The sequence below is a fragment of the Panthera leo genome, chromosome F3 (assembly GCF_018350215.1).
Source record: "Panthera leo isolate Ple1 chromosome F3, P.leo_Ple1_pat1.1, whole genome shotgun sequence".
Classification (NCBI taxonomy): Eukaryota; Metazoa; Chordata; class Mammalia; order Carnivora; family Felidae; genus Panthera; species Panthera leo.
Window position 1 is genome coordinate 5,582,053 of NC_056696.1, and position 21,289 is coordinate 5,603,341.

The 21,289-nt window shown below is 42.1% G+C and overlaps 1 protein-coding gene and 1 long non-coding RNA gene across 3 annotated transcripts in view; one reads left to right on the forward strand and one right to left on the reverse strand.

Moving 5' to 3' along the window:
- Positions 1–12,799, forward strand: part of LOC122211477 — a 38,108-nt gene extending 25,309 nt beyond the window's left edge. Inside the window, exon 5 of the long non-coding RNA XR_006198694.1 lies at positions 12,585–12,799. This is a non-coding gene — a long non-coding RNA (uncharacterized LOC122211477). The remainder of the gene's footprint in view (positions 1–12,584) is intronic.
- Positions 1–21,289, reverse strand: part of EFCAB2 (EF-hand calcium binding domain 2) — a 130,555-nt gene that overhangs the window by 39,616 nt on the left and 69,650 nt on the right. The gene's annotated exons all lie outside the window — the stretch shown is intronic.

A 21,289-nucleotide genomic window follows, 5' to 3' on the forward strand; every position in this document is an offset into this window, starting at 1 on the left:
TTCGTGGGGTTTTCCTTTTCTTAATCGAGGACCCCTGACTTTTGGCAGCATTTTCCAAGAAAATGAAAATCAACATTCACATAAAGTCTTTAAAAATCTGCAGGGCCATTTCATCCGCTTTGGCAGAGGAGACATTGCTGTGTGTCGATAAGAAGTAGGAACCAACTCCAGAAGCCTTTATGGTTAAATACTACGAATTTGTTTCTGTACTTGCACTATATATAATGCGTAGACGTGGGGACAAAATCGTTTCAGAACATACGAGTCACAGGAACGTTGCCCAAAAGTGGCACCGTTTAGGTTATACACAGCCTGTGTGACCATGGCCTGGCTGGTCCTGGCAGGCGTCCAGTGGGTGCAGTACCACGTTCCTGACACAAGGTGGAGCCAGTGCCACGGAGCTAGGCCCTTGGCGAGTCTTCCGCGTAAGGGCAGGCTAAGGTCAAAATCGTTCAAAGTGAAGACCCCGTTCGGGACAATTGACACAATGCTAAGGGACAAAAGATAAGGAAAATATTTTACCTCCTGTACGGAATAGCGGATACTCGGCCACGTATAAGAGAATGCGGAAAGCGATTCAAAAATTTCTAAGAAGGAACAGAGCGGGATTCGAAAATGATTTCCATTTACTTCGTAAATATTTGCCAAACACGACTGTGTGCCAGGGACTGTTCTCGGTAGAACAGCCGGTAGAAGGAAGACCCTGCCCTCGCACTGGGCGTCTTTCACAGATTGATCTTCTTTTGCAAAGCCGTGAAATGAAACCGAAATAATGGCTAAACCTCCTTATTCAGCACAACTGCTCTATTAAAAAAAAAAAAAAAAAAAAAAAGGCTTACTTTTCCAGAGGCCCCTCTAGTCAAGTGAGGATCGTTTTCCCACTGCTAAAATGTGCTTTCCAAAAACCTCTGGGCTCTAACCGGTTAAAGTATTATTTCTCGTATAGTCCTATGTGCTAGAGGTTCCAGCCCCCAAGTGAAGGACTCGGGGTCCCCTGTGTATCACAGAAAAAAACCTCTAGCAAATATTGGACGCTCTAGATAATAAATGACTCAACGGCACCTCTGTTTTTACCGTGGGTGCTGTGGTTACTGTCATGAACCAGATAGACAAGGATCACCACCTCTGTCATTATTATCCTCAGTGCATTAGCCGGCTGGGGTGGCCATAACAGAACACCACGCCTGGGGGGCTTAAGCACCCCCCAGGTGTTTTATTTGCTCACAGCTCTAGAGGCAGGAAGCCCAGGATCAAGACGGCAGCACGGCGGGTTTCTTCTGAGGCCTCTCTCCCCGGCTTGTGGACGGCCACCTTCTCCCCGTGTCCTCACACTGTCTTCTTGCGTGCTTGCATCCCTCGTGTCTCGGTGGGCCCAAATTTCTTCTTCTGACTCGGTCAGATTTGGGCCTGCCCTCATGCACTCATTTTATCTCCGTCACCTCTTTAGAGAGGTGATTATCTCCAAATAAGGTTACATTCTGAGATGCTGGGCATCGAGGATGTGACTTCTGGCTGGGGGGACTCATCTGGGCCCCTGACAATAACGATAACGACTATTACGCTCCAACCACCCTTTTCTGGCCGCCATCTCTTGCCGGGACCACGGCCGTCGCCCTCATCTAGCCACCGCCTCTGCTCTCACCAGCCACCTCCATCCACTCTCTCAGCAACCAGAACAATCTTTTAAAAATGAAAACTGGGGGCACCTGGGTGGCTGAGTCGGTTAAGCGTCCGACTCTGGCTCAGGTCACGATCTCACCGTTCATGAGTTCGAGCCCCGCATCGGGCTCTGTGCCGACATTTCAGAGCCCAGAGCCTGCTTCGGATTCTGTGTCTCCTCTCTCTCTGCCCCTCCTCCACTCATGCTCTGCCTCTCTCTCTCTCTCTCTCTCTCTCTCAAAAATAAACATTAAAAATTTTTAATAAATAAATAAAGATGAAAATTATACCACGCAGTTCTCCTGCTTAAATTCCCCAGGAGCTTCCCACTGCACTGATAATGCCTGTGAGGGCTCAGCATAATTGGGGCCTGGCCACCCCCTGACAGGTCTCACACCCTGGTCTCCAGCTGCCTGCCTCACAGCCACACCGTCCTCTGTTTTTCTCTAACACACTAGACCCCTGCCCCTTCGGAGGACCTTTTAATTTGCCCTCCCCCAGTTTTTCACATGGCTGGCTCCTTCGAATCTTAAATATCCTTTTTTTAATGTTTATTTTTATTTTTGAGAGAGACAGAGGAAGACAGTAGGGGAGGAGCAGAGAGAGAGGGGGACAGAGGATCAGAAGCAGGCTCTGCACTGACAGCAGCAAGCCGGATGTGGGGCTCAAACTCATGAACAGTGAGATCACGACATGAGACAAAGTCGGATGCTCAACCGAGAGCCACCCAGAAGCCCCTCGAATCTTAAAGATCTTAACTCGAAAATGACCTCCAGAGAAATTTTCCCTGACAGAGATCTACACTGTTTCCGTTTCACCCCACCTCACTAACCCCTCATTTGCTAACACATCACCCTCTTTTACCTTCCCTAGAGCATTTCGTAACATCACCCTGTTTTATGTACTATATTTATAGCACTTTTTACTGAAATCTTGTTACTTATATATTCTGTCTCTTCCTCTAAAATGTAAGCTCCGTGTGGGCAGAGGCCCCTCCCTGCTACATCCCAATACCTCGAAGGATCTCACGCATAACAAGGACTCAGTATATATCTGTTAAATAGTACATGAATTTGTAGAACACTTTACAGTTTGAAAAATACCTTTCAATCAAAGAGAACTTTCATATTTATTCATTCATCTAATTCTCCCACCAATCTATATTATGGGATTTTTTTTTTAAGTTTACTTATTTGAGAGAGCATGCTCATGTCGGTGGGGGAAGAACAGAGAGAGATGGGAGAATCCCAAGCAGGCTCCACGCTATCAGTGCAGAGCCCAACACGGGGCTCAAATCCATGAACCATGAGATCGGGACCTGAGCAGATCAAGAGCTGGACGCCCAACCGACTGAGCCATCCGGGCACCCCTCAATCCATATTATAATCCCCATTTTAAAAATAAGTACTCACCTTCCAGGAACGTAACTAGTATGGAGCAAAATTGGAAGCTGGTTCCATTCTCTGATTCCTGAGATTCTGTCTCTCAGGAGTCTGCACAATAACATTTTCTTAGAACCAATCACGGTGGCTAATGCGATTTGAGGTGAAAAATAGTGGTAGAGAAAAAGACCCGGAAGTGGAACAGAACCACAGCGCCTTTTGCATATCTCTCATAGATGTTTTGGTTGTAACAAGGGCTTAATAAACCTTTACTAGATTAATTAACTAAAACATCTGCCACTGCTGTGAAAGATCTAAATGATCCCAAGATGAACACTGACCAAATGGTTGCTCGCCGTCCAAACAAAACAGACAAAAAGCTCACTGTCCTGGAGTTTCCTTTTTAAAAAATAACACTGAGACACCATTCGGCAAATGTGATGGTAATCATTTGTTACACGTCAGATCAATCAATGAATGTGAAAATTAGTGGTCAAAGTTTGAAGAGAAGGGATATTTTGAAGTCTCTCCCCCAAGATATTTATGAGTTCCAAAGGGAAAAATAATAACTTCACGGTGGTAAACCTAGCAGACACTTCCTCAAGCAAGCGAACAAGGTGAGCATCACCAGCAATGACACGGCCACATCAAGTACCCGCTGCCGTGATGCTCTGAGAAGAATACAAAATCACTCCCTGGTATTCCTGCCGAAAAATGCATTACCTCGATCTGTGCGGGGGGGAGAAAGCGTCTGACAAGCCCAAACTGAGGAGCATTCTACAAAATCACTGAGCAGGACTTTTCAAAAGTAACAAGAAAGGCGGGGAAACTGTCACAGGTTGGAGGACTGAAGACACTAGACAACTAAGTGCAAGGATTGTGTGTCGGATCCTGGAAAAGTTATTTTAAAATAATAACATGCCTTTTTCTCTGTGGTTAAAAACTGGAGATTTCTTTTAAAAATCAGATGTTGTTAAAGAGGTACCACTTTTATACCTCGGAGATATTAGCCATTTGCAACGTAACATTTTCTCGGTCGTTTATCTCTTGATTTTTAAAATTTTTTTTTCTTGAAATTTTTTTCTGCTGTGGCTGAGCATGTCAATCTTTTCACTTTAGAATTCCAAGTTCATAAAGGAATTCACCTATACATTTTTTTAACACTTAAAAAGATCTTCCATTTTATGCTTGGATTTTTGTTGCATATAGACTTTATCTTGGTATACAACTTGAAGTACAGATCTAATTTCATACTGTTTCGAATGGTTATTATATAGTTGTTGAGTCTACCTTTTCCCCACCTATTGGAGAAGTCACCCGTATCATAAATGAACTCTCTGTATGAATATTTCCGGATTTCCTGTTCTATTTCATTGTCTGTTATGCCACACTCCACTCGTTGTAAAAGACTTGTAATGTTTTACTATCAAATAAAGCTAAACTCACCTCCATTCTCTTCTTTATCAGCAATTTCTTGGCTACTCTTGCTTATTTGTTTTCCATGTGAACATGAAATTCACTTGCATAGCTCCAGAAAAGTTCTATTGGTATTTCAACTGTGGCTGTGTTGAATTTGTAAGTTGAACTCACCTTTAGGAGTGCAAGTCTTCCTATCCAAAACACATGGTACGTCTTTCCATTTGTTCAAGTCTATTTTTAGATCTTTCAGGTTTTCCAAAGGTAGCATTTCTAATTTTTTTTGTTATGTCTCTAAACTTTAGCTTTTTTGTTGCTCTTGTAGATGGGTCTTATCTTCCATGGTATTACCTAACTGGTCGTTGTATAGTTGAAGGCTCTGGAGTTTTGTGTATTGGTTTGATTTCCTACTGCTTTATTGGAGGTTTTTTTTTTCCCATAGTAGTTTTTCCACTGGTTCTCTTGGGTTTTCTAGATAGTTCATAATTTCTAGATATTTCATAATAAAGTTTAGCTTTATTTGATAGTAAAACATTACAGGTCCTTTACAATGAATGGAGTGTGGCATAACAGACAATGAAATAGAACAGAAAATCCAGAAATATTCACAGAGAGTTCATTTATGATACGGGTGACTTCCCCAATAGGTGAGGGAAAGATAGACTCAAATAGAGACAGTTCTTCTCTCTTCTATCTTTCCCACCTTCTACCATTTCGCGCCCAATATTTATGTTTCCATTACAACTTGCCTAATTGCGCTGGCTAAAGCCTCTAATGTTAAATAATAATGGCAGATATGGATATTCTTGTTTTTGTTCCTGACTTAACAGAAATGTTGATTGTGCTCCCTCGTTAAGAAAGAAACTGGATTTTAGGCTGAGATACACAGATTTCGTGTTATGATACACGGATTTCCGGATCGACTTTACTGAGTGTGATTTTAGGTGTCAACCTGATTGGGCTTAAGGGATGCCCATATAGCTGGCAAAATATTATTTCTGGGTTGTGTCTGTAAGGTTGTCTCCAAGAGATTAGCATTTGAATGGTAGACTGAGTACAGAAGATTGCCCTCACCAATGTAGGCGGACATCATCTAATCTGTCGGGGGCCTGAGTAGGAAGAGAAGGCAGAAAGGCAGAAAAAGGGCCTATTTGCTGTATTTCCTTGAACTGAGATATCCCTCTCTCCTGCCCTTGGACACTGGTGCTCTTGCTGCTTGGCCTTTGGACTCAGACTGAATCACATCACTGACCTTCCTGACTCTCCAACTTACATACAATAGTCACAGGACTTCCTGGTCTCCGTAATTACATGAGCCAATACCTGTAATGAATCTCCTCCCTGCCCCCACCCCGCTCTACATACAAATATAGATATACAGATATAGACGTTAGGTATAGATGATACAGACATGTCCTGTTCTGTTTCTCTGCGGAACTCCTACATATTGAATCTTTAAAATTATGAGCATGCAGAATTCTGCCCAATGCCTCTTATGTGTCTATAGAGATGATCCTGTGATATTTCCTCTCAGACGTATTAATATCATTAAATGTAGGGGTGCCTGGGTGGCTCAGTCGGTTAAGCGTCTGTCTCTTGGTTTCAGCTCGGGTCACGATCTCATGGTTCATGAGTTCAAGCCCCGCATCAGGCTCTGCGCTGACGGTGCAGAACCTATTTGGGATTCTCTCTCTCTCCCTTTCTCTCTGCCCCTCCCGTGCCTGCCTCTCTCTCTCTCTCTCTCTCTCAAAATAAATAAACTTTAAAAAATAATGAAATGTATGAATACACTTCCGAACATAACACTATTCTTTCACTCCTGGAATAAATCCCATTTTGCCTTAATGTGCATTTCATTGCTTAGCATTTCCCTTATACTCTTTGTATAGATATTCATAAGTAAGATTGTTCTCTAGGAATTCTTCATTAAGTTTTTGCTATCAGTATTATACTTACTTTAGAAAAAGAATTTGGAAGTTTTCCTTCTTTTCTTATTTTCTGGAAGAAATTAAGTACCATTGGTACAAAAGTGTTTTTCAGGTTGGATGGAATTCTCCCGTGAAAGCATGTGGATTGAAGCCTTTTGGTGAGAGAGCGCTTTGAAAACTTGCCTATTGATTCTACAGAAATTGGTATGTTTAGATTTTTTACCTTTACTGGGTGCCATTTTTTGTTAATTTGTTTTGCTTCACTTTTTTTTGTCCATTAACTTTTTGGAAAGTGGCTTTTAGTAAATTCACAATGGTAAGCAGCCATTACCACTATCTAATCCTAGACCATTTCCCAGAGAGGATCCCATACCTGCCAGCGGTCCCTTCTCATTCCCTCTCCCCTCACCTCCTCGTGATCACTATCTACTACCCAAGTTGTCTTTCACTTGGCGTAATGTCTCCCGGGGAAACCCACATTGTCACATGTATCGGTACTTCATTCCTTGTTGTGGGTGAAGAATATTCCATTGTGTGGACCCACCACGTTTTGTTTATCCATTCATCGCTTGATGGACAGCTGAGTTCCTCCTTTTTGGCTATTAGGAGTAATGCTGCTGTTAACATTCATGTGCAAGCTTTTCTGTGAACGTGTTTTTTCATTTCTCTTGGGCATATGCCTAGGGATGAAATGCCTGGGTCCTACGGTAACTGTGTTTACCTTCTTGGGGAACGACAAAAGTTCCCTGACGTGGCTGCACCATTTCACATTCCCACCAGCAGAGTATGGGGGTTCTAATTTCTCCACATCCTCACTGACATTCGTTATTTTACATGAAGGGGAATTATAGCCATCCTAGTGGATCTGAAGTAGTATTTCTTTACGGTTTTGATTTGTATTCCCCCTTAACAACGAATGATGTGTGGCATATTTTCACGTGCGTATTGGCCATTAAATATGTTCTTTGGAGAAATGTGTATTCGAATCCTTTACCCACTTTTTCATTGGGTTATTTGTATTTTTATTATTGAGTTGTAAGAGTTCTGTGCACATTCTGGATGCTGATACATGATTTGCACATATTTTCTCCCCTTCCGTGGCAGACTTTTTGTTTTCATTATGGTGTCCATTGAAGCGCTAAAGTTTCTAATTTTGATTTAGTCCAATGTACTTATCTTCCTCCTTCTGTTGCTTTGCTTTGTGTGTCATATCTAAGAAGCCACCGCCCCATCCTGGGTCACAAAGACTTAACACCTATGTTTTCTTCTAGAGTTTTACAGTTTCAGGTCCTCAGTGTAGGTCTCTTATCTACTTTGAGTTATTTCTTATATATGGTACGTGGCAAGGGTCCAAACTTCACTTATTTGCATGGAAATATCCAGTTGTCCCAGCACCATTTGTTGCAAAGACTATTCTTTCTCCATTGGATTGACTTGCCAACTTTGCAGAAGATCAATTGACTATAAATGTAAAGATTCATTCCCCAATCCTCAACTCCATTCCACTGATGTACATGTGTAGCCTCACGCCATTATGTCAGTATCACAGGTCTTGATTACTGTAGCTTTGTGTAAATTTTGAAATTGGGAAGGGTGAGTTCAATTTTGTTCTTCTTTTTTGAGATTATCTGTGGCTATTCTAAGTCCCTTGCAATTCCATATAAACTTAAAAAAATTTTTTTAATGTTTATTTATTTTTGAGAGAGACAGAGACAGAATGTGAGTGGGTTAGGGAGAGAGAGAGAAAGAGAGAGAGAGAGAGAGAGAGAGAGAGAGACAGAATCTGAAGCAGACTCCAGGCTGTGAGCTGTCAGCACAGAGCCTGACGCGGGGCTTGAACTCACGAACCGCAAGATCATGACTTGAGCTGAAGTCGTACGCTCAACCGATTGAGCCACCCAGGTGCCCCTATTTTTTTTATTTTATTTTTTAATGTTTATTTATTTTTGGGAGGCAATTCCATATAAACTTTAGGACCAGCTTGTTGATTACTGAAAAAAAACGTGAAAGGCAGCTGGGATTCTGATAGGGATTATATTGAATCAGTTGATCGATTTGGGGAGTACTGCCAGCTTAACAATAGTTAAGTGTGTCCAAACCAGGTATACAAGTTCCAACAAATGATATTCTACTAGAAAGTTGCCCTTTACAGCTAGATTTTCAGATTTGCTTGCATAGAGTTGTACAAATGACTCTCATGATATCTTTAAATTTCCCATTTCGATTGTTATTTCAGCCCAGACATTTGTGCCTTTTTGTGCTTTCTCAAAACAAACAAACAAACAAAAAACTGCCAGGGACTTTTCTTATGTTAACCTTTTACAAAGAACCAGCCCTTCATTTTATTCATTAGTTCCTACCATTTCCCTTTTCCAGCCCCATCATGCTTTATCTTCACCAAGCCCTCCCTTCTGCTTTCTCTCATTTTGCACTTTTCCTCCAGCTTTTTGAGTCATATATTCTATCCATTTTCTTATGCTTTTGTTTTCCTTGATCTAGGCATTCATGGGCTCTTATTTGGTTGTACCTCATGGATTCTAATGTCATTTCCATTTTCCTATCTCATTTCCATTATGGTTACTTTCCAGAAGTTTTTGATGTCATTGTCCTAAAATTTCCCCTTTGACCTAAGAGTTGTTACAGGCTCTTAACAATTTTTCCAGGTTGAGCCCCAGACTTGGATAGGGATGAGATTTTCCAGAAAAGGACCTACAGGGAAAAGAGGGATGGGGATGGACCTAAAGGGAGCTCAGAAGGAAGAATCGGAGGTGTTGGATAAAAACAATAGGTGAACTTGGGGAAAACAAGGGAAGAGACAACCAGTGACCTCAGGAGACACCGTTTGAATGGGAATGGGTTTGGGGATAGAAGTCAAATTACAAAGGGTACATGAAGAATGAACAGGATGAAGGTTATCAATGAAAGCAAACCCTTTTTCTCATTAAGATTCTTAGCTGTGAAGAGAAAGACAAGGATAGGGCATTAGCTGGGGGTTTATTGGGTAGAAATGTTTTTTGTTGTTCGCTATTTGTGTTTTGGTTTATAGGAAAGGCATCTTTAGAGTGGGATATTTTGGAATGACACTGAAGCCTTTCCATCCAACTCAAGGCACCCTTCCCCCAACCAAGGCGGCTAGCACATTCCACGTTCACTGCCTCAGGGAAAAGATTACTCAGCACAACATAGAGATCAGGGTGAATCCAAGGAAAGGTTACTTATCCAAAGCGCTCATTACTTGAGACTGTGTGGCTAGGCCCTCATTCTCTCCATGTCTGCTCCTGTGCTGGCCTCCATGTTTCTGCCTGGCATCAGGCTATGGGTTCCGGAGAGCCAAGGGTCTTGTGAGGTAGGAGAGCCCTCGAGCTCAGCTCTATGCTGCTCTTCTGTATGCAGTCCTGGGCTATCTGGGTTATGGGGCGGCTCTGTAAAGGCCACCACCACCACACACACACACACACACACACACACACACACACACTGTTAGCCATTTTTTCCCCCAAGCTCTAGTTAAGATTCCTGGGAGCCGGGTTTGGGAATTCCTTTTGCCCCATATCCTTGTTTGTACCTATTACTGAAAGAATGTATGCCACGTTCTTCAAGTTCCTGTTCAAGTCTTTGCTCATTTCACTGTGTGGGCTTTTTTTTTTTTTTTTTTTAAGCAGCTCCCAGGTAATTCTAGGTCTAGCGCACCCAGAGCTAGAAACCACTGATCTAGTCCACATGTCAACCTATCTACCATCCTCAAGTTCTTTTTCTAAAAGCCCAAATCTGTTACCTCTCTGCATTTATGGATCTCTGCTGCCTACATAACAAAATCCAGACTCCGTAGGGCACAATTAAGACCATTCACTGAATGGCCTCAATCCACCTTTATAATATTTATTTCCTAACAACTCCACAAACCAGTACCTCTGGTCATAGGACTGCTAATAGGACTGACACTGTAGGGGCACCTGGGTGGCTCAGTTGGTTGACTGTCCAACTTCAGCTCAGGTATGAGCTCACAATTTGTGAGTTCAAGCCCCACATAGGGCTCGCTGCTGTCAGAGCAGAGCCCACTTTGGATCCTCTGTCTCCCTCTCTCTCTGCCCCTCCTCCGCTTGCGCTCTCTCAAAAAGAAAATAAAACATTTAAAAAAAAGAAAAATATTAGTGACACTGTATATGGACCAAAGACAATGCTGTACACATTGCAGAACCCAAATGTTAGATACATTTTGTCTTCAGTAAATTTTTATTTTATTTATTTAAAAAAATTTTTTTAAGGTTTTATTTATTTTTGAGACAGGGAGAGACACAGCATGAGCAGGGGAGGGGCAGAGAGAGAGGGAAACACAGAATCAGAAGCAGGCTCCAGGCTCCGAGCTGTCAGCACAGAGCCCGACGCAGGGCTCGAACTCACGGACAGTGAGATCATGACCCGAGCCGAAGTTGGACGCTCAACCGACTGAGCCACCCAGGCGCCCCTTCAGTAAGTTCTTAAACATAGGAGAGACGAGAAATAGAAGCTCTTAGTTAGAAAGAAAAATACTTTTTAGAGTTGGGAGAGCAAAGGAAAGATGGCCAAAATGAGCTCTCAGGGAAAGGCTGGAAACTATCACAAAACGCACTGGTACTTTTCAGGGGGAAAAAAAATAGACATTTGGGTATCACTTCTCAGTAATTCAGAAAATGAAACCGAAGAAGGCTACAGGTCAGGAGCTGGGGTAGCCACCGTGCCTTTAAATTAACCAGAAGCTGACTTGAATTACAGCACTTGCAGCCTGGCTCCTGGCCTGGTTTCATCACTGCATTATGCAGTGACACTTCCAAACGCTCGTTTCTGAGTCCTTCAAAGACACAAACAATGAATTCCCATGCTCCTTGGGACCCTGCTAATGTAACCCAATCTCCTTTCACAGCCACTTGAATAGCACCCGGCACAGTCCTGTCTCTCTCACCTCCCCCAGGGAAAGGACAGATTTAGACACCTCTTACTATCTCTACAGATGAAACGGATGAAGTTTCCACCACTCCCTCCATCCAGAATTTGTCGAACACGGAATCCCACCACCACAACTGACCATGGTGGACACCGAGTCACTGGCCCTGTGTACAATACGGAACCACTGGCTACTGATCGCCTCCTGCCCTTCTCGCTCCTCTCCCCTCCCCACTCAATCTGGGGCCATTTCAAACAACTCCCAGACTTTCTTACGCAACCACAGATGTATCTGATCGCCACAGCCTGTGATTTGCAGGGTAAGTCGCGAAGGAGGACATTTTTCACGTCACGCCTGACGGCGGTAGCAAAACAATGGGGGCTCTTCCTCTATTTCCCATCAGCCTCTTCAACCAACTTCAGCCTCGGACACAGCTCCCTAAGATACCTAGGCGCCCCAAATCCTTCCTTGGGTTCCTGTGGAGAAAGTTCCATAAGGCAACTCTGTGAGGATAACAGTCACCCCTACAACCAACTCCACCATCCAGGGGCTTAACACAACGCTTATGGAGGTGGCTTATACCAAAGCCAAAATGAGTTTTCTTGATCGAAGAACGGCTTTACCCCAAAGAATCGTTCAGGGACGCTGCTGCTTCCACCTTGTGGCTCCATCACCTTCAACGCATGGCTTCCAATGTCACTCTATTGCACGCATCAAGCCAAAAGGAGAGAAAACACGAAGGGCCACGCACGGGAGGTTTTTAAAGATCAGGCAGAACTTCCGGTACATTCCACTGGCCGCAACCCAGCCAGGCGGTCTACCTAGACTGCACTTCCGAGCCTCCCGCCACCTTCCCAGTAGGGTGGGAAGTCTAGCTTAGCTGTGTGCTCAGGAAGGCAGGAATACAATTAGCCTGCCCAGTCTCTACCAGTCAAGCACCATGGCAGGAAATCGCTAGCATTACCAGGGAGGACTCCTGGCCTGGAATTGGGTTGAAATGGCCCAATTTTAGGTTTCTACCACCTCATCAGGGTTGGGGGGGAGCTCTACCGGATAGGGAGTAATCCACAGTCCCGGTGAGAGGTCCCTCATGTGTAGGGAGTGGCGCTTTGTGCCCCTAGACCCGCCTTGCGAGGCACGGCTGCCTTCACCAGAGACGGCTACACAACCAAATACGGCATCTCTCCACAGGCCCCAACAGAAACGCTAGGACACTGTCTGTCATCAGAGCCCCACTCCATCACTATTTTATTTTATTTTTCTCTTATCGTATTTTAGTTCCTATGTGAAGGAGAACAGGTTGAGGCTGCAGGACTATGAAGCTGGAAGCCACAGAAGGTACACACCCAGAGGCCCCAGGAAGTACACTCCCCGAGACCACCAATCCTCAGCCCCCAGCTCCTGATTTTTAAGGTGAACAAAATTCACACCTGATCTGGGGCTCCTGGGTGGCTCAGTCGGTTGAGCCTCCGACTTCGGCTCGGGTCATGATTTCCCGGTTCGTGAGTTTGAGTCCCGCGTTGGGCTCTGTGCTGTGAGCGCGGAGCCTGAAGCCTGCTTTGGGTCCTCTGTCCCCCACTCTCACTGCCCCTTCCCTGCTCACTCGTTCTCAAAAATAAACATTTAAAAAAAAAAATTGGAAGAAAAAAATCGCATCTGATCTAGACAATACAATAAATACGACAGACAGATATCTATAATCCAGAGTCAACCAAAGTCAGCCTCCAAAGTTACCAAAGACAGGAAAGGGTGTTCTTTATCACAACAGCAAATTAAGTGCCCTGGACAGGATAGTCCCAATCTAAGAGCTATACGTCTGTCACGTGGTATTCTATTAATCAACTCCCATCTATGAAGCCTGGGGTATGGTTTACTAGGACATCTAGGACCCCCCCCCCACCTTTCTGATGCCATCCAATAGACTAAAACTTAGCACATGTGTGTACTTAGACTAAGAGTAAACTGGAAAGCTACGTCCATTCTGGACTCCTGAATGCTACTGACAGGCCACAAAAATCAACTTCATCATGGGTTTGGTCCCATCCCAAGGGAACTGTACTGTCCTATGAAAGTGCACAACCATTTGAGTGAAAAGGGGGGGTAATAAAACAACATACATGCATAGCCTTGTATACGTACCATAGGATATTTCCGGAGTGATCCCGAGAAATTAGCACTAATTGTCACTAATACTTTGGAGGGGTCCTGGACGGCTGGTGGAAGGGAGTTAGCCAGACTTTTCTCTGGACTGTTGTTCTCTTTGAATTTTGAGCCATGGAAATATATTATTTTAAAAATGTATCTTTCATCTCAATCCCCCTTCCTGATTACTGCCTTCACACCCTGTCACCAAGATCCACTATTCTCTCTCAAATCTTTCTTCCCCCTTAACATCTTTGAATCTTTGGCAAACTCCTCTTCAGTCACAGTGAGGGTGGCCTTCTTAGTCTGTTCTGGCTGCCAAAACAAAATGCCATCAACTGAGTGCTTATAAACAACAAACATTTACTTCTCATAGTTCTGGAGGCTGGCAAGTCCAAGGTCCTGGGGCAGGCAGACTTGGTGTGGTGAGAACCTGCTCCCTAGATAGCGTCTTTTTGCTGTAAACTTACTTGGTAGAAGGGATGGGCTAGCTCCCTGGTCTCTTTCGTGAGCGTGTTAATCTCACCCACAAGGGCTCCACCCTGATGACCTAATATCTCTCAAAGGCCAACTCCCAATACTATCACACTGGGGGTTAGGATTTCAACATATGATATAGGGGGATTCAGACCATAGCCGTTTCTTTTTTTTTTTCTATTTTTTTTTTTTAACATTTATTTATTTTTGAAAGACAGAGAAAGAGAGAGAGCACCAGTTGTGGAGGGGCAGAGAGAGAGGGAGACACAGAATCTGAAGCAGGCTCCAGGCTCCAGGCTCCGAGCTGTCAGCGCAGAGCCCGACACGGGGCTCAAACCCACAAATCATGAGATCATGACCTGAGCTGAAGTCAGATGCTTAACCGACGGAGCCACCCAGGCGCCCCAGACCATAGCAACTTTTTATTCATCCCCCCCACCACTGCCATTCTAATATCAGAATTTAATTATGCAGATTGAGACACCTTATCTCCCAACAAGAAAAAAAACAAAGTCTTCCTCTTCAGAAAAGGTAAGAAAAAAGATCTCGGGCTTCCAGGATTTACTTTTTGGCATTCCAGGAAAGGGCTACAGTCTTTGAACAATTCCACGTCAATAATTTTAGCCCTGACACAACAATAGCATCATATTATGAGCAACCCAAGTTTCCAAAGTTAGGAGATACATTAAATTATGATACAGCTATACATCTCAAGGTGTTTGTCTTAAAGCCATTTTTAACAATGACGGTATAAACTTTTAAGATGTCACTCAAGTACAAAGTATTTGACTATAAGGCAAACATTTGAAACATGAAAGAACTGGGGCTCCTGGGTCGCTCAGTTGGTTAAGCGTCCAACTTCAGCTCAGGTCATGATCTTGTGACTCAAGAGTTCGAGCCCTGCATGGAGCTCTCTGCTGTCACCGCAGAGTCTGCTTCAGATCTTCTGTCTCCCCCCTGCCCCCCTCCCCATGTCTGTCCCTCCCCACCTCATGCTCTCTCTCTCTCTAAACATTTTAAAAAATAAACATTAAAGAACTTGCAAAAATACCCAAGAGCCCTTTTCGCAAAAGAAACTGACAAGAGAACCCAGACCACAGAAATAAATCAAAGAATATGAGAAGGGAAGGGAAATGGGGGTCAGCAGTAATTCCATTCAAATAGAGAAAAAATATACTAAAAAAATTAACACAAAACCAAGTATGAATATTGTACCTTGTCAGCGTAAGCATAATAATATGCCGCAGATAAATCGGGGAACTGAGGGTGAAAAAATGGAAGAAATTTTAAAAGTGCTAACGTCCACATTCTCCACAGGAGGGAGTCAACTGACACTCTGTATGTGAAATAAGTAGTTTTTTAAAAACACATATACCCTCTTAAGGTTTTCCTCATTATCTTCTCTGAAGTAAAAATAAATAATGTCTCTCCTGGCCAGCAAACATTTGAGAGTCCACAACTTCTTCAATTTAAGTTTATTTTTTTCCTTTCTTAATTCAAGTAAAATTAAATTAATACTTTTTGTTTTTTAAAAGCATGGTTATCGTGATCTTATTTTTATAGGCTAGTCTCTTCCCTCATGTATTTAATAAATGTATGTATATTGGGCAACTGCTATGTGCCAAGCACAGGCCGAGGTGCTGAAATACAGCAGTGAACAGAACAGACAGAAGGTCCTGCCCTCATGGAGATTATATTCTAGATCATTTTCTTCCATACGTTTTCTTTTTCCTTTCTTCCCATTCCTCCTACTTCCTTTCTTATTAACTCCCCATTTATCCTATTATATGAATAAAAAGAGGTCTAGAGCTACATTTGTCTAACATTAACAACTGTTATTTGAGAGGTAAGGTTTGGGATGATTTTTAAATTTGTTTTAATTAAAAAAATTATTTTTCATGTTTACTTAATTTTTTTGAGAGAGAGAGAGAGGGAGAGAGAGAGAGAGAGAGAGCATGAGAGGGAGGAGGGGCAGAGAGAGAGACAGACACAGAATCCGAAGCAGGATCCAGGCTCTGAGCTGTCAGCTACAGAGCCCGAGGCAGGGCTCAGACCCACAAACCGTGAGATCATGACCTGAGCCGAAGTCAGGCACTTAACCGATTGAGCCACCCAGATGCCCCAATTTTTTATTTTTGGAATTTTTTTTATGTTTACTTTTGACAGAGAGAGAGAGAGAGAGAGAGCACGAGCGCGAGAGGGCAGACAGAGAGGAAGACACAAAATCCAAAGCAGGCTCCAGGCTCCGAGCTGTCAGCACAGAGCCTGATGTGGGGCTCAAAGCCACAAACTGAGAGATCGTGATCTGAGACAAAGCCGGACGTTTAAACGACTGAGCCACTCAGGCACCCCTGGGATGAGATTTTAAAACTTCGAGTGATTATTTAATCGCAGTTCATCAAAAGGACTATTAGAAGCAAACCGAAATTTCACAAAGCAACCGGAAAGTGAGATGGTGAAAAGCCAAGGTATACACCACTCTTGAAACAAATATGCGTTTTTATTGTGAAATACATTGTGAAATATTAAAGAAAAAAGGACACACAAAAATATAACAGCCATGCATCCAATACCAAGATTTAACCTTTTGCCACATTTGCTTCCGATTTTTTCGCTAACAATAAAACACGGCAGGAACAGCTGAAGTCCCGCTCTCCATCCCTTCCGCCTCTGTCTTCAGATGCAACCACCATTCTGAGGGTAATATTTCTCGTTCCCATGCACAGCATTGTATTCACACACCACAGATGCTGCTGTTCTTTTGTATATTTAACATTTACGTATGTTATCAGGTTTGCTTCTTTTTGTAATTTTTGTGACGCAACATTCGTTGTTGAAATTGATCCAAGCTGTCCACGTGGTCTAGGTCATCACTCATTTCATTCACGTGTGTGGACTATGCAAGAACAGACCCATTTTTTACAATTATGGATCCAACAATCCCATTCCTCTTTAATACTGTGTTTTCCCATCGCACAAACACAGGCCCACTGACCTGCGCAGTTTCTCCAAAGCTCTTTGAGTCGTTTCAAGCTTTCTCAGATAATAATTGTTTAGGGAAACTGTCCCTGCAATCTCTCTGTATTGCTCACCCTTTTTACTACCCTTTTGACTACCTGATGAAATGTATTGTGAAATCTTGTATCAACTTATCTTCAAAAATAGCATTAAATACAAAGAAGTAGAAATAATATTCACGGTACCTCCAATCTTCTTAGGAAAAGTTATCTCTAATCCATCACAAAAAGATTCTTATTACCTACTTCTTATTGAATTTTAGACAAGCTCTAATACACTCAAAGTTCCTGCCAACTGCTTAAGAAACTCAAGTCTCCTTATCAGTGAAACAGATGAACACTGGGTGTTGTGTGCCTCAGAGACTCATGCTGAGCTGGGATGGAAACACCAAAAAGGAGACTTGGTGCATTAGCAAGAGGACACCCGGGGGGCCGCTGGACTACAAAAAGTTTGCCCAAAGACTACGAAAACAAGAAAATATTAGGAAAAATCCCCTACAGAAGAAGCAGGAATAAAATAAACACAGAATAGTCTCAAATACCAATAATGTCACTCTGCAAAGGCACAGAAACATAGGAATGACACAGATGGGTGTGGCTGGGAAGCGGGACGACCAGCACTTTTATTCCAGGATTGGACCCTTGTCATCTTGGCGCACCGAATTCTCCAGGATCAGACCACTCTGGAGTTGGTTAGAATGGAGTGTTAAAAACATATATAACTTGATCTGATCTTAAACACCTTTCAAAATTCATTCATGATTTTTCATTTGTTACTCTTAACACTCTCGGGGCTTAAGTGAAACAGGCATGAGGAAAATAAATAAAAAGAGGGTGGCACATAAAAAAACAATGATAGTAATCAAAACCATGATACTGGCACAAAAACAAACACAGAGATCAATAGGACAGGATAGAGAGACAGGAATATACAATGGAGAAAAGACAGTCTTTTCAATAAATTCCATTCAGAAAACTAGACAGCTACATGCAAAAAAGATGAAACTGGGCCACTTTCTTACACTCTACACTAAAACAAACAAACAAACAAAAAAACAAAACAAAAAAAAAAAACACCTCAAAATGGATCTAAATGTAAGATCTGAAACTATAAAACTCCCAGAGGAAAACATGCAGTAATCTCTTGGACATTGCCCTTAACATTCTTCTAGATATGTCTCCTCTGGCAAGGAAAACAAAAGTTTATTCTTATTAACTACTGGGACTACACCAAAATAAGAAGCTTTTGCATGGTGAAGGAAACCATCAACAAAACAGAAAGGCAACATACCAAATGGGAGAAGATATTTGCAAATGATATATCCTATGAGGGATTAGTATCCAAAATACATAAAGAACTTATATAGCTCAACACCAAAAAAAAAAAAAAAAAAAAAAGATAATCCACTTAAAACAGGCAGAGGACCTGAATAGACACTTTTCCCAAAGACATCCAGATGGCCAACAGACACATGAAAAGGTGTCCAACATCACTTATCATCAGGGACATGCAAATCAAAACCACGATGAGATATCACCTCACACCTGTCATAATAGTTAGTCTCAAAATGACAAAACAATGACAAGTGTTGGCAAAGAAGTGGATAAAAGAGAACCCTCATGCACTGTTGGTAGGAATGTAAATTGGTGCAACCTCTGTGGAAAACAGTAATGGAGGTTCCTCAAAAAATTAAAAACAGAAATGCCATATGATCCAGCAATTTCACTACTGGGTATTTATCCAAAGAAAACAAAGATACTAATTCCAAAAGATATATGCATCTCCATATTTATTGCAGCATTACTTATAATAGCCAAGATACAGAAGCAGCCCAAGTGTCCATCAATGGATGAATGGATAGAGAAGATGTCACACACACACACACACACACACACACACACACACACACACAGGAACATTTCTTAGCCACAAAAAAGAATGAAATCTTGCCATTTGCAACAACATGGATGGACCTGGAGGGTATTATGCCAAGTGAGGTGAGTCAGACAGAGAAAGATAAACACCATACGATTTCACTTATATGTGGAATCTAAAAAGCAAAACAAATGAACAACCAACAAAACACAAACAGATTCTTAAATGCAGAGAACAAACTGCTGGTTGCCAGAGGGAGGTGGGGAGGGAGGGTGGATAAAATAGGAAGGAGATTAAGACGTACAAAGAGATGAAAGGTATAGCACTGGGAATATAGTCAGTAATATTACAATAACGTAAAAAAAAAAAATTCAATGATACAGCCAGCAACTGACTCTACTGACTTGTAGTATACCTTTATTCTGTTAGACTCAAAAATGAAAGAAAACTGATTACAAAAGAACTAGATTTGTTTGTGATTCAGATTTGAATGACATTCAAATTAAATTCATCAGCTACCTGGAAAAATTAATTAGCTTCTTTACTTTAAAGGCATTCCTTGTGGAATGTTATTTTTTACTATACTAGCTTCATTCCGGCCAACTTAAATTTATTCTATGAAGACTACTCTGATGACTTTTGTTTGTTTCCAAAAACCAAATCCATACTGGTGTGTAATTTACCTTTTTTTTTTTTTAATTTCTGAACACCAGAAAGTAAAAATAGTCAAAAGACAGATGGCATACAGTTCACACTCTATGGCTAGGATCTTTAATATATATAAAAAAAAAAATTCAATAAAAAAATGGGAAAGGACATGAACTGCCAGTTCAAGCAAAAGGAAATACAAACCACTTTTAGACATACAGAGAGAGGTCCATAATTAGAGAAATGAAAATTAACACTGAGTTTCTATCCTTTACGTATCACATTAGCAAAAATCCTAAAGTCTGATGATTAAACTTTGTCTAAGAGAGAGTAAGGAAACAGGCATACTCATAAAATAAAGTGAAAAAGGGGCACCTGAGTGGCTCAGTCAGTTAAGTGTCCGACCGGCTCAGGTCATGATCTCGCAGTTCATGAGTTTGAGCCCTGCGTCAGGCCCTGTGCTGACAGCTAGGAACCTGGAGCCTGCTTCGGATTCTGTCTCTCTCTCTCTGCCCCTCCCCTGCTATTACTCTGTCTCTCTCTCTCAAGAATAAATAAACATTAAAAAAAGTTTTAAATAAAGTGAAAGAATACATTGTCAATATAGCAACAGCTAGCAAAAATATTCATGCACTTTAATATATTTTCAAGAATTTAAAGAAAAATTCTCACTTTTGCAAAATAACATGCAAAGTAAGCTATTCTCCATAACAAGAGTCTGAGGATGCCTGGCTGGCTCAGTCAGTGAAGTGTCCAACTCTTGATTTTGGCTCAGATCATGATTTCACAATTCATGAGTTTGAGCCCTGCATCAGACTCCATGCTGACAGTGAGAAGCCTGCTTGGGATTCTCTCTCTCTCTCTGCTCCTCCCCTGATCATGTGCATGCACATATGCTGTCTCTCTCTCTCTCTCTCTGCGTCTCTCTCTCTCTCTCTCATTAAAAATAAATAAACACACTTAAAAAAAAAATAACAAGAGCCTGGAAACAACCCAAATAACCATTGATAGGAAATTAATTCAGTATATTATGGTTCATCCATACAACGAAATGAGGAAGCTCCTACGTACTAATAAGAATAATCACAAAGATATGATAAGTGAAAAAAGCAAAGTACAGAACAGTTTTAGTCTCTCACCACTTACATTAAAAATACACATCCTGCGACGCCGGGGGCTCAGTCGGTTAAGCTTCCGACTCTTGTTTGGCTCAAGTCATGATCTCATGGTTCATGGGTTCAAGCCCCACATTGAGCTCTGGGCTCTGTGCTGACAGCATGGAGCCTGTTTGGGATTCTCTCTCTCCCTCTCTCTTTGCCCCTCCCCCATTGGCTTGCTCTCTCTCTCTCAAAATAAGCAAACTTTTAAAAAAAAATACACAGGGGCGCCTGGGTGGCTCAGTCGGTTGAGCGGCCGACTTCGGCTCAGGTCACGATCTCACGGTCCGTGAGTTCGAGCCCCGCGTGGGGCTCTGTGCTGACAGCTCAGAGCCTGGAGCCTGTTTCGGATTCTGTGTCTCCCTCTCTCTGACCCTCCCCCATTCATGCTCTGTCTCTCTCTGTCTCAAAAATAAATAAATGTTAAAAAAAATTAAAAAAAAAAGTACACATCCTATAACTCAACATCAAAAAAAACACAAACAAAAACAGTACGATTTAAAAATGGGCAAAGGGCTTAAATGGATATTTCTCCAGAGAAGAGGTACAAATAACCAATGAGCACAAGAAGATATGCTCAACATCATTAATCATTAGGAAAATGCAAATCCAAATCACAAGATACCACTTTAGACCCATTGTGATAAAAAGGAAAAACAGAATAAC